The following is a 12,611-nucleotide window of genomic DNA, read 5'->3' on the forward strand; positions in this document are numbered from 1 at the left end:
CTTGGACTAAGATATTCCAATTTATTTGTTTTCTGCATTCAGTTGTTTAGTGGAATAAGTACTAGCTATGGAGTCAGAACACTCAGATGAGTTTATGCTCTGATCTCACCGATATAAGGAAACGGAAGAAAGGAAGAAAGGGGGGAACAAAGGGGGGAACAAAGGGCAAGCAATATTCACAAGGCAGTATTATATGTTATATTGTTTTAGAGCGCTGCACTTGGAATCAGAAAAACCTGGGTTCAAATCCCACAACTGAAATTTGCTAGCTGCATACCCCTGGGTAAGTCATTTCGGTTCTCTTTACCTCCATTTCATTATTTATAAAAGCAGGATAATAACATCTGAAGTTCACTGTTAACAGAGTATTCATGAGGCTCTAATAAGAGAATACATGTGTAGCCCCTTTTTGGCAAGGGAGTTGATGAGTAGTGTCATTTTTTTCTAGATGGAAAGAAGGATTGAAAGATCATGGGAGACATGTCTTCCAGACAGAGGAAGACCAGTAATTTTTGTTCTCTGCACAGAATGGATTGTACCAGAAGTAAGTGGATGGCAAGGAAAGATAATGATACTCCAAACCGAATATAATCAGAAAGTCATAACCTTGTCTGGCTTACTGATACAGTTAAGGAGCGATCTGCCTGCAAAAAAAAAAAATGTTGTTTGCCTGGATAGATGGACCTACTTGCCACACCATGGGATGTAGTGAAAGTGTCTCCACCCCACTCACTCCCCTGCTTAATTGTTTCTTGGCCAAGCAGCATGACTACCCTCAGGAGTTTCCTGCTTAATTTAAATATTATTTATTTTCTGACTGTACTTTTAAAAGGAGTTTTGTCTCCAGATAAAAACAAACTGATTTTTTTTGTTGTATTCTGAGAATGCTTGCTATGAAGGATTATGCTACATAAGAGACAGGAGGTCAAAAATGTTCCTGGGATCAGTTGCTTTAGACTTAACCTAAAGTCTGTACTAAACTGTCCCCACGGACTACGCAAAGAAAGGTTCTGTATGCAAAGCAGTTTTTAAACTTTGGAGCACTAGCAGTCTATTATTATTTAATAACACAAGTCTAATCAATAAAGATCTATGAATGGGTTAAATTACACTCTACCAAGCAGATAAAACTTTCCTCATTTCCACTTTTCTTATTACCATTATTCAGTTACAAATTCTGGGATTGTAATCTCAGTAATTCTGAGTAAGGAGGTCAACTCACTATATCATCAATCCATACATAACAGCCACACTTAATCCACCCCACCCTCCACCCCCTGCCCCAATCTAGCCAAATAAGAGGCAACCTATATTATGTTTAGAATGCTGGGCATAACATCAGGAAGACCTGTGTTCGAATTCCACCTCTGAACACTTTGGTAATTGTGATCTTGGGCAAGTCAAATAACTTTCATGTGCCTTAGGAAGCTCTTCAGGGTTTCTCTGCTAAGTCATGTCATCTACATGTTGAATTGAAACAGATTCAAAACATGAGAGGGCCTCTTGAGCCCTTATCTTTTACAAGGAGTTTCAAAGATATAACTTGGCACTTGGAGCTAAAATTCTGCCATTTGAGGGGTGAGTCAACACTCTAAGAGAGCAGAACTGGGAAGGTCCAAGGGGGGTACCAAGGATATGAATTCTGCTCCCTTCTGAAAGAGTTTAGCAGCTTAACCAGAGGCTAGAGGAAGTTGATATTACAACCAACTGGAAGAGCAACATCCTCTGCAGGGAACAGGCCCAGTGAGCCCAACAGAACAACAGGTGTAGTGAAGATCCCTCACCCAGGGGAGATGAAGGGAAGGGTGGAGAGATGGGGAGAACATCACCGTGGAGGTACAAGTTGACCATCCTACACGCACAGGTCCCTCCTGGTTCTCTCTTCCCCATTGTATGTTTGTAGGAGAACAGTACTAAGTTTATGGGGAAAGGAATGGGAACATTCTCCAGGAAATCTTACTACACAATTCAGTAAATACCTTTGAGAAGGCATCAAGAGGGCTCAAGATTTGACCCAGATAGCCAAAGAAAAAGTTCAGCAGAAAAAAGACAGGGCAAGACTAAGCTGGTGAGGCCTTCTTAGCTTGAGTTACTACCATTGGGCTCATTTCAAGCTTGGTTATCAGCAAACTAAATAAAGATGGTTATCTGAAAATAAAGTGTTAAGTCTGCCCTGTAATAGAATGTATGGCATAATTAGAGATGCCTAAACCTGTGTTCAGAACCTCTATGGAGACCAATGTTTGGGTGTTAAACAGAGGAGGGAGGTTAATTGTTGGGTCAGATTTCTAGCCTATGACTCGTAGCAAAAGCTGACAGAAGTATGGAAGTTGCCACAAATTTAGGCATGTTATCCTGACCATAGAATCTAATGAGGGAAATTTTCAGATAAAACTTTCATCCCTGGCTTGGGATGATTGTTTTTCAACATTTTTCACTGATCTAAAAAATTGGCATCTCTTGCATAATATTGTAGGGGTGAGGGGATGGACAGAGAAAGCAAGGCTAGTAATAACATGAATAATAGAAACACAGGTAGACGGGAAACTCACAGCCTGTCTATCTAACTGTAAGGAAGGCTTATTGAGTTGAGATTCAATGTGTTTTCTGGTAAATATCTGTCTAAGTAATGAAATGTGCAGAATGTAGACAATTAAAAAGAGTGAATGTTTTTTTTTAATGCAGGGATTACTGATTTTGCCTTCATGTCCTCAGTACCTACAGTACCTTGTACACAATAAACATGGAATTGTTGAATTGAATGGACTTGAATCATTCACATAAAAGAAACTTTTCCCATTATTGAGAATTGGCTACACTTAGGCTGGCTAGATAAACTTCATTGAGATGTTCATTGTTGATGTCGAAACATGGAGAGGAGTCTGTGGAATCAAAGATAGACTATATTTCCTATGAAGTATAGTCATTGAAATTCTAGGTAGTCATTACCCTCCATATTTCTTCTATATTATCTTCTATGTCAGTAGCTCCTATTTAGTGGTAGCACTTGCAGCAATGGTCCAAGACCTTCGCATTAGAAATTCTTTAGTGGTATCAAGCCACAAAAAAATTGCCCAGCCACAAAATAATTATATCTTCCTCCATGACACTGGGCACGTTTAAAGCATTATAGGTTTGTTTCTACAGCAATGTAAAACTGCCATAATCATGTATACAATGACATTGGTGTACAGGTAGCAATTACATAAAAACTCTGTTTTTACCTAAGTGCAACATGTTTTTGCAGTTTCTCAATCAATAATCGAACTGTTTCCAAACTGCTACAACGATTCAACATTTGAGTGCAAACCAATTACCAACAGATGATCAGATATATTCACATGCATTTATTTGTGTCCCAAAATACTGCACTAAAGTAGCTCTCTTATTCCCCTCTGTTACCCTGTAATCAGACATCATGAGCCATATAATCATGTGATCAAGATGTCACAAATATTTGCATTCTTGCTGCACAAATATCAGGCTGTTTAAAGACCATGTTCATTGGTCAATCATATTACAAGTGATCCTGAAACTATCATAGGCTATCATGAATGTTCTGCAGCATTAATTTAATTAATAATTAATCTAATTGCAGCATTAAGGCTGTTTTCCCATTTAAACTTATCTTCCACTTAACGTTGCTTTTCTTCTAATAGATTTCAAAATTAGTTGATTGGCCACACTAGCCAGTCCTTTAGTACAATATCTATGGGAATTTAGTTAGTGTGCCAGTGGTAGATGAGAAAAAAAAAGTCACATCTAAAGAGATTCTTTGTTTACCAACCGTGCTTATATATAAGTCGTTTAAAAAATGAAGCAATGTGTGCATTTGAATATTAAGTATATTTACTATTTAATACAATGGAAAAGTAAATATTTACTATTGTAACTATTTTTTCATCAGTTGGTTAGATGGCTAAAAATAAAAAATTAATTTCCATCTCTCCACAAAAAGAGCTTATAAAATTCTCCTACTGTTTTCCACCACATATTTGTATGATTGAGCATTTTCACTCCATCCTTGTTTTAAATCAAAAAACATAAATGGACTTTGAGGCAGAACCAGATTTAAGACTGTGTATCTCTGATGTTGAGCCAAATATTGCAAACCTTTATTCAAATAAAAAAGCCCAACATAAAAATTAAGTTTATATGTTATTATTACATTATGTTAAACAGCTTTCAACTTATAAATTATTTCATTAAAATGTTATTATATTTAACAAAAAGTACAAAACAAAGAAACGATATGAAGTCCAGAAGAGGATATTAAGTATATGAGATGTTGCTGGATTACTTCTTTTATTTCTTATAGAATGTCCCAATTAAAATATAACCCTTCTCCCAAAGTCCATTGATTTAACACTGTCTCCTTATTGGTAGAGATGAAGGCCCTGTCCTGTGTGAGGGGTAAGACAGAATTGACAAGAGCTAAAATCTCAGCCAGTCTCCCTTTGGAGACCCTTCAAGCAAGAGTCTTTTCTTTCAGCCATTTGAAATTGGGTTGGCTCCTTCCATTTTCTCTCTCAAAACTGGAAGCTAACTCAATGCTAAGTTCCAAGAAGGCTGCTCAGAGAGTCCCAAAGGCAGACTCCTGCTTGAAGCCTAGCTGTGAGTCCCATACTAATAGGCTTTGGGGCAGGGGTTATAAAAATATTCCTAATTATTTTATAATTAGAGTTTTATGTTTAGTTTTCATAATTATAGGCAGAACAAGCAGTTAATATAAAATATTCATTTGATCCTCACCACAACCATGTAAGGTAGGTGTTATAATTATTCCCATTTTATATTTGAGGAAACTGAGGCAGGCAAAGGTTAAATGACTCTCTCAATATCACACAGTTAGTAAGTGTCTGAGGCTGCATCTGAACTCAGGTCTTCATGACTCCATTTACCACTGTGACATCTAGCTGCTTACCAATGACCAAAGGTAGAACAATTAGACATTCATACACTACTTGACATAAAATATCTCATCTGATCCCTATAATACCTCTGTGAGAATTAAGGAGACTAAGAAAAAATGAAGTAGAAACACCAATTACAGCTGGCTTCAAATTTAGTCACAAGAGGGAAGAGATATGGGCTGATAACTATTGGAGATGGATATATCAAGAGAGAGTATTTGAAGACAGAGGAGACATGGGTATATTTGTAGGCAGTAGGGAAGCAGCTAGTAGTCAGGGAAAGACTGAAGGTAAATGAGTGTGGTGATTATGAAGGAGGTGTTCTACTGGACAAGACAGGATGGAAAGGCATCACTTGTTCATGGAGAGGGTGTGTCTTGGCAAGGAGAAGGGCTAAATCTTCATGTGACATGGGTGAAGGAGATAGTGTCAGAAGGCACACCCAGTTGTTATGCATTGAGGAAGATGGGAAAAGAGGAAGCTTTTGTTGAATGGCCTTGATTTTTTCAGTGAAATATGAGACAAAATTCTCGGCTAAGGGAATGGGGTACAGAGAGCAATGGTAGGTTTGAGGATGGATGAGAAGGTTTGGAAAACCAGCTGTGGTGAGTGCAATAGTGAGTCAATTGAGAGGTGTAAAGGGATTGCCTGGCCTTAGTGAGGGCCCAGTTAAGATTCTGTAACATGAATTCATAGTATACTAAGGAGGAGTTGCAGTAAAGACAGAAAAACAGGGTTTGGGGTTTCAAGAGAGACAGACAGAAGTAAACTGACAACAGATTGTGATCAGGTAAGGGAATTTCAGAGTTCATGAATGTGAAAATGGAACATTTTGGGTGATATTAAAGATTTTACCATCTCTGTGTATAGCTAAGGTGTGGTAGAAAAGTAGGTCCTTGGAAATGGATTAAATCAAAAGGGTGAGGAGATCATATCATCTAGTAGAAAGAGGGCTGGCCTTGGAGTGATAAAGATTTGGTTCAAGTCCTGTTTCTGAAACACGTTGTCTGTGACAATGGGCTAGTCACAGTCTCTCAGTGCCCCCCTGGCAACTCTCAAAGGCTAGGTTACAAAAGAGTAGCTGAGATGCATCAGTGGAGATGGGGTGGGGCAGTATTTCCATACCAGGTCTTCCCTTCATAATGAATTCACAGGCCTAAACAAAACAAACAAGAAAAACACCAGTAATTCAACACCCCAGCAGACAGTCATAAGTCAGAGTAATCCCAAAGAATCTCGGATTCAAAGACAGCAACCAAGGGTACAAACAAGGATTAGGAACACCCAAATTTGAAAAAAAAAAAAAAGAGCAAAGGAATGGCCACAACTTTAAATCTCAGTAACTAGCAGAGTTCCAGGAATGGAAAGACCCCAACAATGCTGACATGTCACACCAGCCCGGAGCTATTGACTCAAGAGCCATCGCTATCTCACCTAGAAAACTTCTTAGAAAGACCCTACTAGGGCAAGGCCCAACCTTTGGGCTTGGCCAGTCTAAGCTTGTAGGCAGAATCAAGTCAGTAGGATACCTGGTTGAAGTGAAGGGTAGAGGGGCAGAGGTGAGAGCAAAGCCTAGTTATCAGAATTAAAGCCCCAGTCTGAACTTTGGGTCATGCCCCCTGTCAAAGTCAAATGAACCCTTGTGACGCCTATTCTCTGGATGCTGTGATGCTCTCCTGGAGCATATAATCTAAGACACATTATGCTATGGGTCAAAAGACATATTATATGTCAAAGACACATAATACAGTATATGCACATACACATATATAACTATGCATACATATATGTGTACATCATCAATAAACATTAAGTGCCTACTATATGCCAGATTGTATATATGTATAATATGTATATAGATGTATAAATATGTGTTATACCTATCAATGTATATATGTTTGTATTGTGTGTGAATATATGTATATGTATATAGACATGTGTATACACACACACACACACACATACACACACACACACTCATATGCTCATATATATATTCCCTAAGAGCAAGGTCTTTTTTATTTGGATCCCCACTGCTCAGCACAATGTCTGGAACATGGTGAGCACTTAATAAATGCTTTATTCCATTATCCTTTTGTCAACAGCCATAATAAGGAAATATAGGTAACTACCTGAATGCTGAATACATAAAGAGATACAATTAAATGCCTGAATAAGCCAAGGGCTAAATACATTACGACAGTCATAGGACCTAAAAGTTTTAACAGGGTAGAGTCAAAGGGGACCATCATCCCTCTTCCAGTGTATACACTCACACCAACACCTGTTCATACTATATAAATACACTCTATATTTCTCCCAATTAAATGAGACCCACCAGCTCAGTTCTACGCATATATTAGTTTGTGAAACATCTAGCTATTCATATCCCGACAGTCTCGTCCAGAGTGTGGCAGCTCCAAGGAGCAGTACCTGAGGCTAAAAACCAGATTACACAGGACACCTAGCACAGCCCAATGCCCCTAGTACATTTCTTGATGAAGATTCTCTCATTAAAGACCCAGATTAACACTTTCACTGGCAGTTAGTAATGTTAGGAAGAGGAAGAAGAAGAAGAAGAAGAAGAAGAAGAAGAAGAAGAAGAAGAGAAGAAGAAGAAGAAGAAGAAGAAGAAGAAGAAGAAGAAGAAGAAGAAGAAGAAGAAGAAGAAGAAGAAGAAGAAGGAGAAGAAGAAGAAGAAGAAGAAGGAGAAGAAGAAGAAGAAGGAGAAGAAGAAGAAGAAGAAGAAGGAGAAGAAGAAGAAGTAGGAGGAGAAGGAGGAGAAGAAGGAGGAGAAGAAGAAGGAGAAGAAGGGGAAGAAGAAGAAGAAGAAGAAGGAGAAGGAGAAGGAGAAGGAGAAGGAGAAGGAGAAGGAGAAGGAGAAGGAGAAGGAGAAGGAGAAGGAGGAGAAGGAGGAGAAGGAGGAGAAGGAGAAGAACAAGAAGAACAAGAAGAAGGAGAAGGAGAAGGAGGAGAAGGAGGAGAAGGAGGAGAAGGAGAAGAACAAGAAGAACAAGAACAAGAACAAGAACAAGAACAAGAACAAGAACAAGAACAAGAACAAGAACAAGAACAAGAAGCAGCAGTAGCAGCAGCAGCAGCAGCTTGGAACAAGCATCAGAGCTATCCTCCTACAGGAAAAGTAACTTTTTTCTCCTGAATGGAAGATAATAAAAGTTTTCTCCCTCCCTACTCTTGAAACCTGCAATCCCTGCTGGGTGCCTCTTCCTAATTCCAAGCCTCTCCCTGAAATCAGGGAGGCCTGGGCCTTTGGGATGCTCCCTGGCCTTTCCACATGACCCACCGTGCTTACAGCTCTTTTCTCCTCCATCCTAATTTATTCCATATTAGAGGAAATGAAAGTCCCTGAAGCAAAGGAGGCAATCATCCTCATACAAACAGTAACTCCGCACTTTCCCACTCACATCCGCTCAGTGTCTTGAGAAAGAAGGGAAAAAACTGTGCTCTCTCCCTGAAACTTCTCTCCTGTTCAATAAAATACTGAGTGGTTCCCTCTACCTTTATTTCCTTTATTTAATGACTCTTTTTTAGTTCTTGCTGAGCTCTCTCAGTGGCAGCAGGCCAAACACCACCGGGCCTGTTTTTGGAGAAAGTAGGCAGCCAGAAGATTGAAGCTTTCTCAGATTCTAGGAGAATCTAAAAGAAACAGCATCAGGCTTTGCATGAAGCTAGAAGAAGGAAGAAGAAGGATGAGATATCGTAGGATACAAATAAACATTTGTAGAGTTATAGGTATAACATGACAAACCGTAAGTGGAAGTTTGCTAATTGTTTTTTCCTACTAGACTTTTAATTCAGAGCAAGCTCAGCTTTCAAATCTATCCTCCAATGATAGATTTGTATCTAGGGATGGACAAATGAAACCTCGAAAAGCTCCAGAGCCTGCAAATTTAGAGATAACCTGTTCTATCAAACCAAGCTACTCTGTCTTGCTTCCCCTGATGTACTCAGGTGTCACTATGATTCAGGGCCATGGCTTCTAGTCTGTGGGATGATAGACTCTTTTGGGGGAGGAGGAAGATGAGGCGCTGGGTCCAGGAATTGATATGACAGTGTATAACTAAGCAAACATATCTCCTGTAAAGTAATAAAATAGTATATTTCACACACACACATGTTTTACTGTGTTTCAATGTGTATATGCTATTATGATGAATGAAATATAAATGCATCTAAGGTCTTACTGAATTCAGAGTTGCTTTTTGTCATTGGATTAATTGGATTATCTCAATTGTCAGTACTGGATTATCTCAATTAATAGATACTAAAAATACAGCTACTATCACATAGAATATAAACTCTGAGGGGAAGGAATGTTTTCCGTTTTGTCCAAGGACATGTTTCAGTCAGCTCAGATATTCAAGAGTCCATTGTTAAATTTTCAGTGTGAACATTTACATGTCAGAAATCAGCAATTGCTCCAAATTGGTGCTTGATTTATTGTTTTGTTGATTGTCTAAACTTAAGAAAGTGTTAATACAAATTAAATTTTAAAGTGTATGTATACATTTCCCCCCCCCCGAAAAACCTGATTGTTAAACATTTACCTGCATTGCTCTATAAATATTGCTTGAGTAGAAGGCAGAGGGAATGAAGTCACCACTGAAGGTCTGGTGACTATAGAATAATAATAATAATAATAATGAAAATAATGCTAATAATAACTAGCATTTGTATAGCACTTTAAGGTTCACAAAAGGCTTTACATCCATCGTCTCACTGGAGTTTTGCAACATCTCTGATTTCCTTATTGTTTCTCCCACACCTAGCATAGTACATAGTAGGTGATTAATAAATGCTTGTTGAATTTGTTTGGGTTGGATTGGGGATCTAAGAAGTTTATAGATGTTAAAAAGGATATTGACAAAAGTTGGCAATTACTAACTTTTGGGATAGCCAAGGGGAAACAGTTCCTATACACAGACCAAAGGCTGTAAATTATTAATTACTAATGTTAATTATTAATTTAAATGGTCCCTTTAAGAAACCCAAGGTACTATTTTGGAATGAAAAGAGAACATTATTTTTCTTTTCAATAAAACATTTTTTCCAACACCTTAATGAAAAAAAATAAAAATTAAAAAGGGGTATAGTAGGGTTTTCAAAATTTTGAAATAAATTATTTTAAATTGCCTTAATAGTATGTTATTTTAAGCCTTATCATGTTTAACTACACAACCCTGGGTAAATACACACACACACACACACACACAGATTTCAAATGTATAATACAGACTGCATATTTACATAACTCAGTTCTGACTATGGGTCAATGCCTTCTAACTAATGAAAAAAAAAAGCCTGTAGAGTTGAGAATAGGTGAGTGAGAGACATTTTATAACAATGTGAAAAGAGTGATTGTCTGAACTTATTGAAATATGCCTTCCTTTTTACTTCATGTTCCATTTTAGCCTCTGGGTCAAAATATATACTGCACTAGTCGATGTACCACTTTTGACAGGTTTACCAGTACACATCAATCATTTGCTACCACATGCACACAGTAGATCAGTTGCTATGTACATATATTGTGGGAGCAGGGCATTGGGAAGGAGGGAGTATTTGGTTGTTACCTGTCCAGCATCAGCATTCTCTTTAATTGGTTAATGGCAGTGTCCCATACCTCTGGTCTCCTGGCTCTCTGACTGCACCTGACCTACTTATCAAAAGCCATTACAGGGGCTAAACTAGCCCTATTCTTAGCTCTAGGCCTCTGCCACTACCTCATTACCCTTGAATTTCTGCCTTCCTAGTGGGTGCAACAATAACATTCTTTGCTTCTGTCTGTGCTGGAAGGAGATGTTATTCCTCTAACCATGTGAATCTTCTACTCCAAAAACTTCAGTGACTCCTTCCTGTCTCTAAGAGGAATTATAAGCTCTTCTGTTTAGGTTTGAAAGCACAACACAAAATAGCCTCAACTTCTCTCTCCAGCCTCAACCGTCATTACTCCGTCTCCTTCGCTCTGCAGTCTGGCCAAACTGGTCTCTCAGTTCCTCACGGCAACATTTCATGCCCATCTCCATACTTTGGCACTGGCCATCAAAGGTACTCCCCCTTTACCTGCACCTCATCAAGTCCCTCACTTCCTTTAAGATGAAGTTCAAGAACCTTCTACTTGAAGTCTTTCCTCATCCCCCCAAGTGCTAGTGCCCTCCCTCGAAAGTTACCTCGTATTTGACCAGTTTGTAACAATTTAAATTCATTTATGTTATATTTATGCTGTATTTATATTTACACATATATTTTATCTGCGTGTGTTGCCTGGCCCATTGTAACGGCCCTCTTCCTCACTAGAAGAGGTTTTTCATTCTTCGTATTTGTGTCCAGCAGCACTGGTTAATGGTGGCCCTTTATGTCACTGAAAATCAACCTACCTTTAAAACATATGCCATAGGTTACTATTGTAAGTGAAATTCAACAAAAATAGATTGGGGCATGTATTCTCTGAGCAAGATAACAGTTTATTCACAGAGTATGGACCTGATAATTGTTATTCATCCCTCATTTTCAAACAGGACCAATGATATCACAATGTGATAGGTGATGTCTTAACTTGTATGTGAATTGGATTTAAGTGAGGTAGAGTTGCACAAAGACATTAGTCACACTCTCTCTTCCAGAGTCATCAAAGTCTAGTGGCAAGACAAAAGTCAAAGATGACTGAGGATGGCCTAGGATGCAGTGGATGGCCTTGGCTTCTTCAATGTCTGACCAAGTTCTCTATCTCCATAGCCATGTCCACTAACTACCAACCACTAATTAGGCAAGGCAGTGGTGAAGCAACTGGTCACCACCTGATAATAAAGTGGCTCAGTGAGCCAAAAGACCCCAAGCAGAAGGACAGCTACCCTTTTATAGTTTTGAGGGAGTGAAGAGAAAAGAAGGGGACTTTGTAGATGGGGAAAGAATACAATAGGTTATGGTGTTGATGAAATCATGGCGGTGAGGACAACATGACTGGTTACAGAGTTGAGGCATAGGGGACAATCAGATTGGTTGAAAACAGAGACCAAGGGATTAGCAACAATCAACTCCTTTCCTCCAGTGACTAAGAAAAGTTCATTTGTTTGAGTCCACCTGCAAGGTTAGATAGAGTGGGCCAGACTTCTTTGGATAGCAAACCAGACATCCTTGAAGGATAACTTAGTGGTGTAAAGATACTAAACCAGACTCACTGGTGTTCATCCATATCCCCCAAGGATAGCAGATTTCCTTGAAGAAAGAATAGAACAGTGATTAGCAAGAGAACTGGATTTCTATACTTAAATCATTACAAGCCAGATGAATTTCTGAACTAAGTTCAGAGACAAAGAGCCATGACATAGGCAAGTTACAGGACAAAGTCAATTAATTATAAATAGGATCGATAAAAAGATACAGAGTCAATTGAATCTCATTATCAACCACAAAGCCACAGAGAAATAAAGACAAGCATGCATGCAGTTATACAGCTCAGGATTGGAAGCTCCTCAGAAATCACCTAGTCTGACCTGAATCTGAGCAAGACACCCCTCTACATCATACCCAACATGTGGCCACCTTACCTTGGTTTAAAGACCTCTATTCACTCGTCACTTAAGGTAGCCAGTTTGATTTTTAGTTCTAATTGTGAGGAAATATCTTCTTTATATCAAATCCAAATCTGCCTTTTTTGCAACTTATACCCATCACTCT

The sequence above is a fragment of the Phascolarctos cinereus genome, unplaced genomic scaffold, assembly GCF_003287225.1.
Source record: "Phascolarctos cinereus isolate Bilbo 61053 unplaced genomic scaffold, phaCin_HiC Scaffold_2;HRSCAF=192, whole genome shotgun sequence".
Classification (NCBI taxonomy): domain Eukaryota; kingdom Metazoa; phylum Chordata; class Mammalia; order Diprotodontia; family Phascolarctidae; genus Phascolarctos; species Phascolarctos cinereus.